The sequence below is a fragment of the Rhincodon typus genome, chromosome 5 (assembly GCF_021869965.1).
Source record: "Rhincodon typus isolate 14 chromosome 5, sRhiTyp1.1, whole genome shotgun sequence".
In the NCBI taxonomy this organism is placed as follows: Eukaryota; Metazoa; Chordata; class Chondrichthyes; order Orectolobiformes; family Rhincodontidae; genus Rhincodon; species Rhincodon typus.
The window spans coordinates 73,857,938-73,868,884 of record NC_063336.1 but is presented as its reverse complement, the minus strand read 5'-3'; positions in this window follow the sequence as shown (position 1 = coordinate 73,868,884).

Sequence of the window (10,947 nt, the reverse complement as noted above, 5' to 3'; positions counted from 1 at the left end):
TAAAATCACATTTCTCTCTGATCGTGCAAATAATATTCTAAAAGCTGTGAGGTTCTCTTAAATTTTCCAACAGTCTTTTTCTGAAGCTTAGAAAATGGAGCATTCCAATTGTTGCAGGAAAAGACAATGCTGTTTTCCTGTGCACATTAACAATATAACTAGCCACAGATCACCCTGCAGCAATTACAGGCAAAACCAGTTGAGTGGCTATATGACTCTAGCTTCTATCATTCATACAAGTCACAGTTCTAGATGTGGAAAATGTTGCAATCCACTGGAGACAGTCAATTTCTCTAGAAAGATAATGTTATTGTTCAAATTACAACTTATGTCTTAGCAGATAAAGTTACTTGAGCAAATAAGTCTTACTTCAAAGAAGAAAAAGCAAAAATATAGGACAAGAATATTGAGATTGAAATACCAAGGCATCTCAATTGCAGTGAGTAATGATAATTAATAGAAATAGAATTATATATTTGGGCACTATTCACATTCTACATCCACATGAACCAGCCATGACAGAAGGGAATTCAAACCATTGCATTAGATTTAGTAAGGAAATTAAATGGAATTTATGGTTGCATTGATAGTGAAATGTTCGCTGCGCAATTTTTAATGTGAAAAATCTTGATCCCACATCCCTCCCAGGCATCAGTGAACTAGAAGGTCCTTGTTGCAACTGATTACTGGTAATGCATCACTGTCTGGCAATCATTAGTTTCTTATATATTCATTAAAATTTAAAAAAAGCACATTTTCCAAAAGGGATACTAGTAGATTTTTAAACAACATTTATTCAATTAAAATGTGGCACTTGGGATATCAATTTATGAGCTGCAATTCAGAATTTCCTTATTATTTGAATATTTGGTTATAATCCATTGTGTTTAAGTCTGGAATGAAGTGGTCTTTAGTTTTTGAAATTTGCCTCATTGTTTACTTTCTGCCTCATTCAACTGAAGGCTCTAACCAATGCTGCAGTTCCTGTTCAGGACAATGGATTTTCTTGGTGCCTCTTCACTAACCCCAAACTCACTCATTAAGAAGATCGCAGTCAAGTTCAAAGGTAAGTTTAGACAACATCCACATGTGCACCCTTTGCAACAGTAGCCACCAGGCAATGACCAGGAGTAGGACCCCTGTCTGATTATATCCTTCTCTGATACAAGAGCAGAGAAACTCAGGACAACTGCAATGTCCTTTTGCTAATAGTTACTTCAGCAGGTAAGTAAGTGCCCAGGGCCCGATGGGATCTACCCCAGGTTATTGAAAGAGGCAAGAGAGGAGATTGCTAGGGGCCTTGACCAAGATCTTTGTATCCTCTCTAGCCACTGGAGAGGTTCTGGATGACTGGCAAGTAGCTAATGTTGTTCCTCTATTCAGGAAGGGAAATAGGGACAATCCTGGAAATTATAGACCGATGAGTCTCACATCAATGGGAACCTATTGGAGAAGATTCTTAGGATAGGATTTATGCATATTTGGAAAAGCATGGCCTAATTAGGGACAGTCAACATAGCTTTGTGCGGGGCAATCATGTCTTACTAACATGCTTTTATTGAGAAGGTGATGAGGGTGATCAATGAGGGTACAGCAGTGGATGTTGTTTATGTGAATTTTAGTAAGCCTTTCAACAAGGTCCCTCATGATAGGGCACATTGAGAAGATTAAGAAACATGGAATCCAAGGTGACTTGGCAATTTGGATTCAGAATTGGCTTGCCCAAAGAGGGTAGTGGTGGAAGGGTGTTCTTCTGGTTGAAGGTCTGTGACTAATGGTGTTCTGCAGATCCGTACTGTGACCGCTGATGTTTGTGATTTATCTGAATAACATGGATGAAAATATAGATGGGTGAGTTAGTGAGTTTGCAGACAACACAAAGATCAGAGGAGTTGTGGATAATGTATAAGGCTATCAAAGGATCATAGAATCCCTACAGTGTGGAAACAGGCCCTTCAGCCCAACAAGTCCACACTGACCCTCAGAGCATCCCACCAAGACCCATCTAATCTACACATCCATGAGCACTATGGGCAATTTAGCTTAGCCAATCCACCTAGCCTTCACATCTTTGTATTGTGGGAGGAAACCGGAGCACCAGGAGGAAAACCACACAGACATGGGGAGCACATGCAAACTCCATACAAACAGTCGCCCGAGGGTGGAATCGAACCCGGGTTCCTGGCGTTGTGAGGTAGCAGTGCTAACCACCAAGCCACCGTGCTGCCCAGGGTATAGTGGGATATGGATCAGTTGCACATATAGACAGACAAATGGCACATGGAGCTTAACCCAGGCAAATGTGAGGTGTTGCACTTCGGACATCAAATGTTAAGGGAAAGCATACAGTTAATGGCATGACCCTGAACAGCATTCAAGAACAGAAGAATCTCCGGGCCCAAGTCCATAGTTCAAGGAAAGTGGCCACGCAAGTGGATAGGGTAGTAAAGAAGGCATATGGCATGCTTAACTTTATTGGTTGGGGCACTGAGTACAAAAGGCAGGAAGTGATGTTGCAGCTTTATAAAACTTTGGTTAGGCCACACTTAGAGTACAGGTAGTTCTCCTATAACATGATAATTGCGTTCTTGTGTGACCTTGAGCTACAGAAAATCGCCTTATAGGAAAATCGCTAAAGAAAATTGCTATGCATGTACAGCAGAAAGTTTGCGTTATCCAAGCACTGTCCACTATTCATCAATTGCGTTACAGCTAATTCACATTAACAAAACACAAGTTATAGCAGAAATACCTGTATTGCATTCAATTCAGGTTGCCACACAATAAGAAGGATGTGGTGGCTTTGGAGAGGGTGCAGAAGAGGTTTCCCAGCATGCTGCCGGGATTAGAGGGTATAAGCTATAAGGAGAGGTTAGACAAAGTAGTGTTGTTTTCTCTGCAGCAGCAGACCTGAGGAGAGACCTGATAGAAGTTTATAAAATTATGAGAGGCATAAACAGGATTGACAGTCAGAATCTTTTTCCCAGAATGAAATGTCTTAATGCTACAGGTCTTGCATTGAAATTAAGATGGGAAAAATTCAAAGAGCTGTGAGGCGCAAGTATTTTTTTCATCGAGAGTGGTAGGTGCCTGGAATTCACTGCCAGGGGCAGTGGTGGTGGCGGATATGATAGGAGTATTTAAGATGCTTTTAGATAGGCACATGAATAAGCAAGGAATGGAAGAATATGGACTATAGGCAGGCTGAACGGATTAGTTTAACTTGACATCATGTTTGGTACAACATCATGGGCTGAAGGGCCTGTTCCTGTGCTGTACTGTTCTATTTTCAGAGGTCAGGGATTTAGCCAGGGACAGTTCATACAATACCAGACATAAATATGAGCATTCAGCCAATTAGCAGCTGTTCATTTCGTAAAGTACCATTCATCATGACAGGACTGATTAGGGTTAAAGTCACATAGTTCCCTAAATGTAAGAGCTATCATAAAAAAAGTACTGTGTGAAACAAGAGTGTGAACATTCATAGTTTACAGCATCCCAAATCTAGTCTTAGCTTCACTTGAAAGATTTAAACTGTAGACAACGACAAATTGCTTTATGGCCATCAATCCTTCATTGGTGGTTGAGATCTTAACACTAATGTATTTCTCGATGTGTTTCTACTGTTTTTGGTCTATATTCAACAGTGTTTCATTGAAGTACCTTTGTGCTGCTCTAGCTTTAGCACTCAGATGTTTTTTGCTGTTTTGCTTAGGTATGAAAGAGTCCTGCGTCCTGATTCTTCACAATAACAATCAATGAGACACATGAAGTGAGAGGCACAACATGTACAAACAGTGGAGAGAAAGAGAGAGCACGCAAAAGAGAGACAGCAAGAGAGAGAACACAAGAGAGACAGAGAGAGAGAGGAATAAAGTCACATGCAGTGAAGGGAAGACTAGGGGTTGGCAAAGTAAGTAAGCAAGCTATAGACATAAGATATTACTCTGAATTGTGGCTGCAACTAACCAGAAAATAACACTATGTTGGGTACTTTTAACTATTCTGAACAACCCATTTTATACCTTCCCTGGTTTTCTTTTCGGGTGGAACTGATGGAAATGAAATTCAGACTGATGAGGAAATGGGCAGTAAATTTGTTACCATCATGGGGTTCATTTGGTGGTCTTGTTAATTTTATTTTCAAGCAAAATTACAAAACAAATTGGTGAGTTTTGTTTATTAAGGTGAGGAACGAGATTGCAAACCAGTCAATGGCAGCATAAATTTTTCCTCAGATTAGCTACAGCCCACTTTTGAAGTACAGTGAAGCTCCCTCTGCTCACTCCAATAACTTGCTTTGACACAGTCTTATTACATCGCACCTGTAACTGTGCAGCACAAAGTAAGGTTGGGATCTAACACTTTGAATTTGTGAAATCTGAGACAGTAATGGCCAATCTGGAGTTTTGACCAAGTCATACAAACCTAGCTCCTGTTCTACTAGGCCCTTGCGCTCTGTCCACACTGGAGGGGTTGGGACAATTTTCAAACAATGAAATTGGGTCAATGTGAGCAAACATTTCGGAAGCACTGGTGTATTACTTTCAACATTTGACAACAACAATGGTTTTATCTCTTTCAATGTAACTCCCAGTTTAGTTGTTCTTACACAAAGGACTGATTTAGGCTGCCCCAAGAGTGTTCTTCGTGGGATCAGTCACCCAAACAGTCAGTCTTGGATCAAATCCAACAAGCCCAGAAGTGAAAGATGAGTGTGATCATCAACTGCTTTAGAATAGGCAGAAACACTCTTAATGTCAAATTAAACTAGTCAAATTAATGCTCATTTATAAACATTTATTCAACCAATGCATGAATTAAAAATCCAATACAGACCAGTTACCCAACAGCTTTTGAAAATTAAGCCTGAAATAACCAGTTCGTTCTACCTGATACCTCATTTTTTTGAAAAGGAGATATTATATAGAATTTGCAGAGGAACAACATTAGAATAATATAGAAAACTATGAAAAGCATTTCTATAATTATGTACTACAGGAGGACAAACAACACACAAGCAATACAGACAATGGAGTAAATGTCTCATTAGCGGCAAACACAATTGTAATGCAAGCATCAGAAAACGAAGCCTAAGTGCTGGGATAAAATATAGACCTATTCTGAAGAAGGGTCACTGAACTCGAAATGTTAACTCTGCTTTTTCTCCATAGATGTTGCCAAGCCTGGTGAGTTTCTCCAGCAAATTCTGTTTGCGTGTGCAAAATGGATTAGCTCCCATCTTCTTCCATCATCCACTTTCTAACCAATTACCTTCATTATGAATTATTTTCTCCAAAATTAAAAGATACTTCAATTTGATTTAATATCCGAATGGTTTTGAAATATGTCTGGTCAACAGCTTTAATGATTTTAAAGGATGCTTCTGAAGCATGTAACACAGCATTTTTCTATTTAGTTGCTTAAATCCATGGATGATTTGAGAATTGAACTATGTATTTTGTAATTATTTGGTGGCTATCACAAAATTACAGGAAGATCGGATCAGGTGAATACAAAAATAGCTTTTGTAGGAGTCTGGGATTAAAGGGCAAATCTCATGAGACAACCTTCTATGAAGGTCCACAGACCCCATTTAGAAAATTATCCCAGAAACTTTTCATTGAAGATAAAAGGGAGCTGTGCCGTATTAATGATCTACTGATGAAACACGAGGATTTCATGTTTTGCATCAATTCTTGGAACGTACAGATGTAGAACAAAATGAAAATGAGAAAGGGCACAACTGCTTTTATCTGAGACAATAATCCACATTACAAAAAAAGCAAATGGTCATCTTTTGCTACAAATAACAGAAGTTGCCAAATAACAAAACAAATAGTTTTGTTCTCATATATAATGAAGTCACTTGATGCTTGACTTAATTCTGTCTCCATTGGGAGATTAATCAATGTAGAGACTTGGGTTAGCAACCTTAGGTCAGAATAGTGCCATCTCAGATTCAGTTCCCATTCTAAAGAACAGTCATTTTAGACTGAGAACTGGGTTCTGATGATGAAATTCCCTCTTTTAGTGCCATAAATGAAAATAGAACACAATATCTAAATGTTATTGGAGGGAGGTATTGGCCTAGTGGAATTATTGCTGGACTGTTAATCCAGAGACCCAGGTAATATTCTGGGGACCTGTGTTCAAATCCCACCATGGCAATAAAAGTGTGGAATTAAGAGTTTTAACAATGACCATGAAACCATTATCCATTGTCAGGAAAGACCCATCTGGTTCACTCATGTCCTTTGGGGAAGGAAGTTGCCATCTTTACCTGGTCTGACCTCTAGACCCACAGCAATGTGGTCGACTCTTAACCGCCCTCCAGGTAATTAGGGATGGGCAATAAATGCTGGCCTAGCCAGCGATGCCTTCATCCCCTGAATAATATTAAAATATGAAGCCAAAAGTAAACTGGAAGCCATTTTTGATCAGGCTGAAAATATTACAAAACATTTTGAAAACACAAATAAAACCAAATACATTTAACTGTCCTAACTTAATCTGCACATATTGTTTTAAATAACATTTCACATATTCTTTTAATTAGTCAGTACCTTTCATCCTCTGGAGAGGCATGTTGGATGTGAATCCTGGGACTAGCAGGTCGTTTCCTATCTAGGGAGTGAAACCATCTGTTCCACCAATGAAACAGGAAGATACATAGACAAGTTAGGTAGAAAGTGCGAGCCAGGAACAGCTAGAATAGGTTTAGCGGTAGATGGCTGACTAGGAGTATACCCCAGGCGTCTAGACACAAGTAACAGGAAGCCTAATCTTATCTTGATCTTTAGAATGGTAATGCTGCAGAGTTGAAAATGATTCATGTGAGAATGGTGATCCACTTGTGCTTTTGAACATTTGATCCACAAATCCACTTGTGCTTTTGAACATTTTTCATAGGACATCCTGAAATGTTTCGTTTGAATTTATACTGAATTAGATTCAAAGGTCAAAGTTTCAGTTCACAGTGGGGGAAAGGCTGCACATGTCCAGTGTGTTTGTCCAATACACCTGCATTATTCCCTGTACATGTATGATGTGGTTGCCAGATCCATCCCTCTGTATTGCCCATTGCACACATATCATGTGGAGTGCCTGATATATGGTGAAGCCACCTATGGTTCTATCTCTTCACAAGACCAAGGAGAAATATGTGAGCTTCTTGGTTTACTAAACACAGAATCACGTGAGTAATTAAGGAGACCTGCATTCTGTTTTTCAAGTGTTTTACTTTAATTTTTTGAAATTATTGTCAACCTGTTTGGACATGTTCCGACATAGCTCTGTAGGATTTGAACCCAGATCTTCCCAGGGGTAAGGACTTTCCCATTGCTCTATGACATCTTAAAAAATTTCAGCAGGACACTTGCGTTGTCAGAAGCCACTTTGCATTCCTGCTCAGTGGCACAGGTGCAAGCTTGAGAAGTTCCAATCTTTTTAACCAATTTACCAGTACATGCTAAGGATTAAGCTCATTTTGGAGAAATGATTGGTGGAATTGCCATTGCTGTTGCCATTGTGAAGCAGCAATACGATGCTGGTAGAAACAATGATGACTCAACAGAAACAAACTGAGTTTGAAATGTAGTATTGATACTGTTGAGTTGAAGTCCTTGAGTCTGTCTGTCCACCTGTGTTTTCAGATCTTCTTCTAACTGATACACATATACAGATGGCAAACAGTTTGACCCACTACGCGGATAAATTAACTAATGCTTTGTCTTTGGGAAATACGGAATCTCTGCAGGACTGTAGTTTCCCACTAAAAAGGCTATGCATAGAAATGAAAGCTAAATAAATTATTGGGATATGCTGTCTTTAAAATCAAGTCCTCTAACTTATTATGCACCTTCCTTTTGTTCCCTACTCTCTTGTGGTGGATTTGGAATTCCATTGGGGAAATCTAAAACCCTGTCCTCTCATGACACTGTTCTGAGTTAAATTGAAGCTGCACTTGCCTCTGTGGATATTTCCTACTTGCTTTAACATCTCCCCCTCTTGGATCGCAAGGAAATTCACAGCTATTGTTTCCTTGCTGGGGTAAAATCCCTTAGAGGTGTCAATCTATGTTCAGCACCTCATGCCAATCATGATGCATTATGGTAGTTTGGACCATCGTTGTCAGCGGTTACTCTAACATACAGGGCATCAGAGTTGAACCTGATCCAGTATTCCTCCTACAATCCTCACACACATGCACATGAACCCAGCAAGGTTGCTCAAATGAGATCAGGAGTAGGTCTCCTAATGATCTCCCAACTCATACTGGGGAATCCTAAATCTCACTGTAGAATGTTTCTGCCAATCCAACAGAAATCAGCGTTGTCAACACCAAGTGGAAATGACCCATCTATCCTTCCAGGTTGTTCACTCATTTAACCCATCTAAGACATAAGAAAAGCTAAATTTGCTTTAAAGAGGCTTTAATCACATCAATGCTTAAAATTTGGATTCCAGTGTCATAATTCCAATTAAAGGGTCTGGTATTTCAGGAAAGGACATTATATTTTGAAGCTGTTTATGCTGAAATTTCAAAAGGATACTGCTCTTGAGGGATGGAACACATTTTATCTCCGCTACTCAGTCAGCTCTTCACCTAAGTTCAGAAAGCCTCCCACGAGCCTAAATAGCTTTAGTTCTGGTACAAAGCTCCTTTCAATATAAACTGATTAGTTGAAAGACTCAGATCATTTTAAAGGAGTCACGGTGGCCCTCCACTTTGTGAAAATGTGTGCTTCCTTTCTCCAAACACCAGATTCTGTTTTACTTCCTTTTGCAATGCAAGTGTTATTGTAATTTCTTGATATAAACCATACCTATTGTATGTTAACATTAGGTATTTATCTGTCTGTATTGAAAGAATGTAAGTGTGGTTGTTTTTAGGATAAGTGAGTTTTTGAGAATTTAGTTCTGTGTTCAAAGTTTACTGGGCAGGAACATAAGGATTAAAGGAGAGAAGACTATGGATTCTGCAGCAGAAGAATCTCAGAAAGTCTGGTTCTGCTAGTAACCAGTCTGTGTGTGTTGTGATCCTGGATTGGTCAAACGAGGTCATGCTAGTAGCAATAACCTGCCCTACAACATTGGCTGACTCAAAGGGACAAACACCAGAGAATGAATCAAATAGCGAGAAAAACATGAGCTCAAGAAGGGAATTTCTTGCTTGACGTTGTTTGACATCCAGTTTTCAGCAAACTACTGTGTTGTGTCCGAACAGATCACGTGTTTCAAAACCACTCTCTAGCTGGGGCATTGTTCCAGTTGGCTGTTTACCACTTAGCAGTACAAGAAAACAGCAAACTCCTGTCAACCTTGCAAAGCAGAACAGTGATCAGGTTAAAGCAGCTGAGAGTGAGGGAGGAGGAAACTGCCAGGGTGCCTGTACCTTGTGCAGTGCTCAGAAAGTGTTGGATGGCTTCAAATGTATTTTGCCTGTTCAGATTTGAGCCAAATTCTTTTCAAAAGAAATCACACATCTCTTAAATGTTCATTGCTTCTGAGTTGCTCTGTTCAAGGATCAAGCACAGCCAAAGTAGAATAAAATCTGCACAGGACTTGGAGGAAGAGAAGCCTTTAATATGGTGACAGATTGCAATTAATGGTTTTATATTTGTGTTTTCAATACCAAACTAGTTTTCCCGTTGTGAAATATTTCCCCTGTACCCAGAGCCTTAAAATAATTGCTTTTGGAGCATATTACTGCACCTACATGTTTGTGACAAAGTAAAATACCCACCTGAATTTCTTTCAGTAACTACTTCCCCTTCTCTTCTGGGTTGCTGGGCATGGGACATTGCTAATCCCTTAGGGTCTCATCCAAGTGATTGTTCCTATGATAGCAATGAGTGTTAGACATCAAGATGAAATCTGCTGGTACTCAGAGAAATGGACAGGACATTTTTGAGTCTTTCCCCTAACCCCTTCAATGTAGCCAATTAGAGTCCCTTACGTTGAAGCTCAGGACAGTCAGATCCACCAGTTCCAGCACAATGAATCGTCCTATCTAGGGTTATTAAGATAGATCATTTTGCTTATAACACATCTGATATCAATTTAGATTTAGCATTGCAATTCAAAATACTGATAGAAAATGCACTTCCACCTTTCTACTACTGTACATTAATATAGACAATTAAACCTGACCCATAATTTGAAAATTACAACTGACACTGTACATGTTGAAAAAAGGTAACAATGGAATTGTTAGGAATAGCCCCATATTCACTGAGTCTGGTAGCAATCAAGACACATGGATAACCATCAACAGCAGTCAATAGAATTTTTAAGAGTGTGAATCTTAGTGCTGCTCAGCTGGGAATGTTCCTTTAACATTTGTGTTTATTTTATTTCAATGTACATGCAATAGGTGCTTTTGCACCTTTTTTAAAAATCCAAATTGGTGTGCACACATGGAAGAGAGTCACTGCTTCATTTTTGCTGGCATGTCATACTACCCAATTGTTTGTCATTGAGTCCACCTTTTATCCCAACAAACACCAAGTGACATTAATCCCATTTACCTGCACTTGGTCCAGAGCCTGCTACGCCCTGGCATTTTAAGTGCTCATCCAGATGCTTGTTAAATGTTGCGAGAGTTTCTGTCTGCATCACGTTCTAAAGCAGCACATTCCACACTTCTACCATTGTCTGGGTGAAAAACAATTTTTCCTCAGCTTTCCTCTAACTCCTCACCTTACACTTGTGCTTACTGATTTTGGACATGCCTGCCATGGGGAAAAGATTTCACTTAACTCTGTATGCAGGAAAAGTAATCAGTTAGTGCAGTGCAAATCATAGAATCCCGACAGTGTAGAAAACAGGCCCTTTGGCCCAACAAGTCCACACCAACCCTCACAGCATCCCACCCAGACCCATCCCCCTCCAACCCACCTAAGCTACACATCCCTGAACACTATGGGCAATTTAGCATGG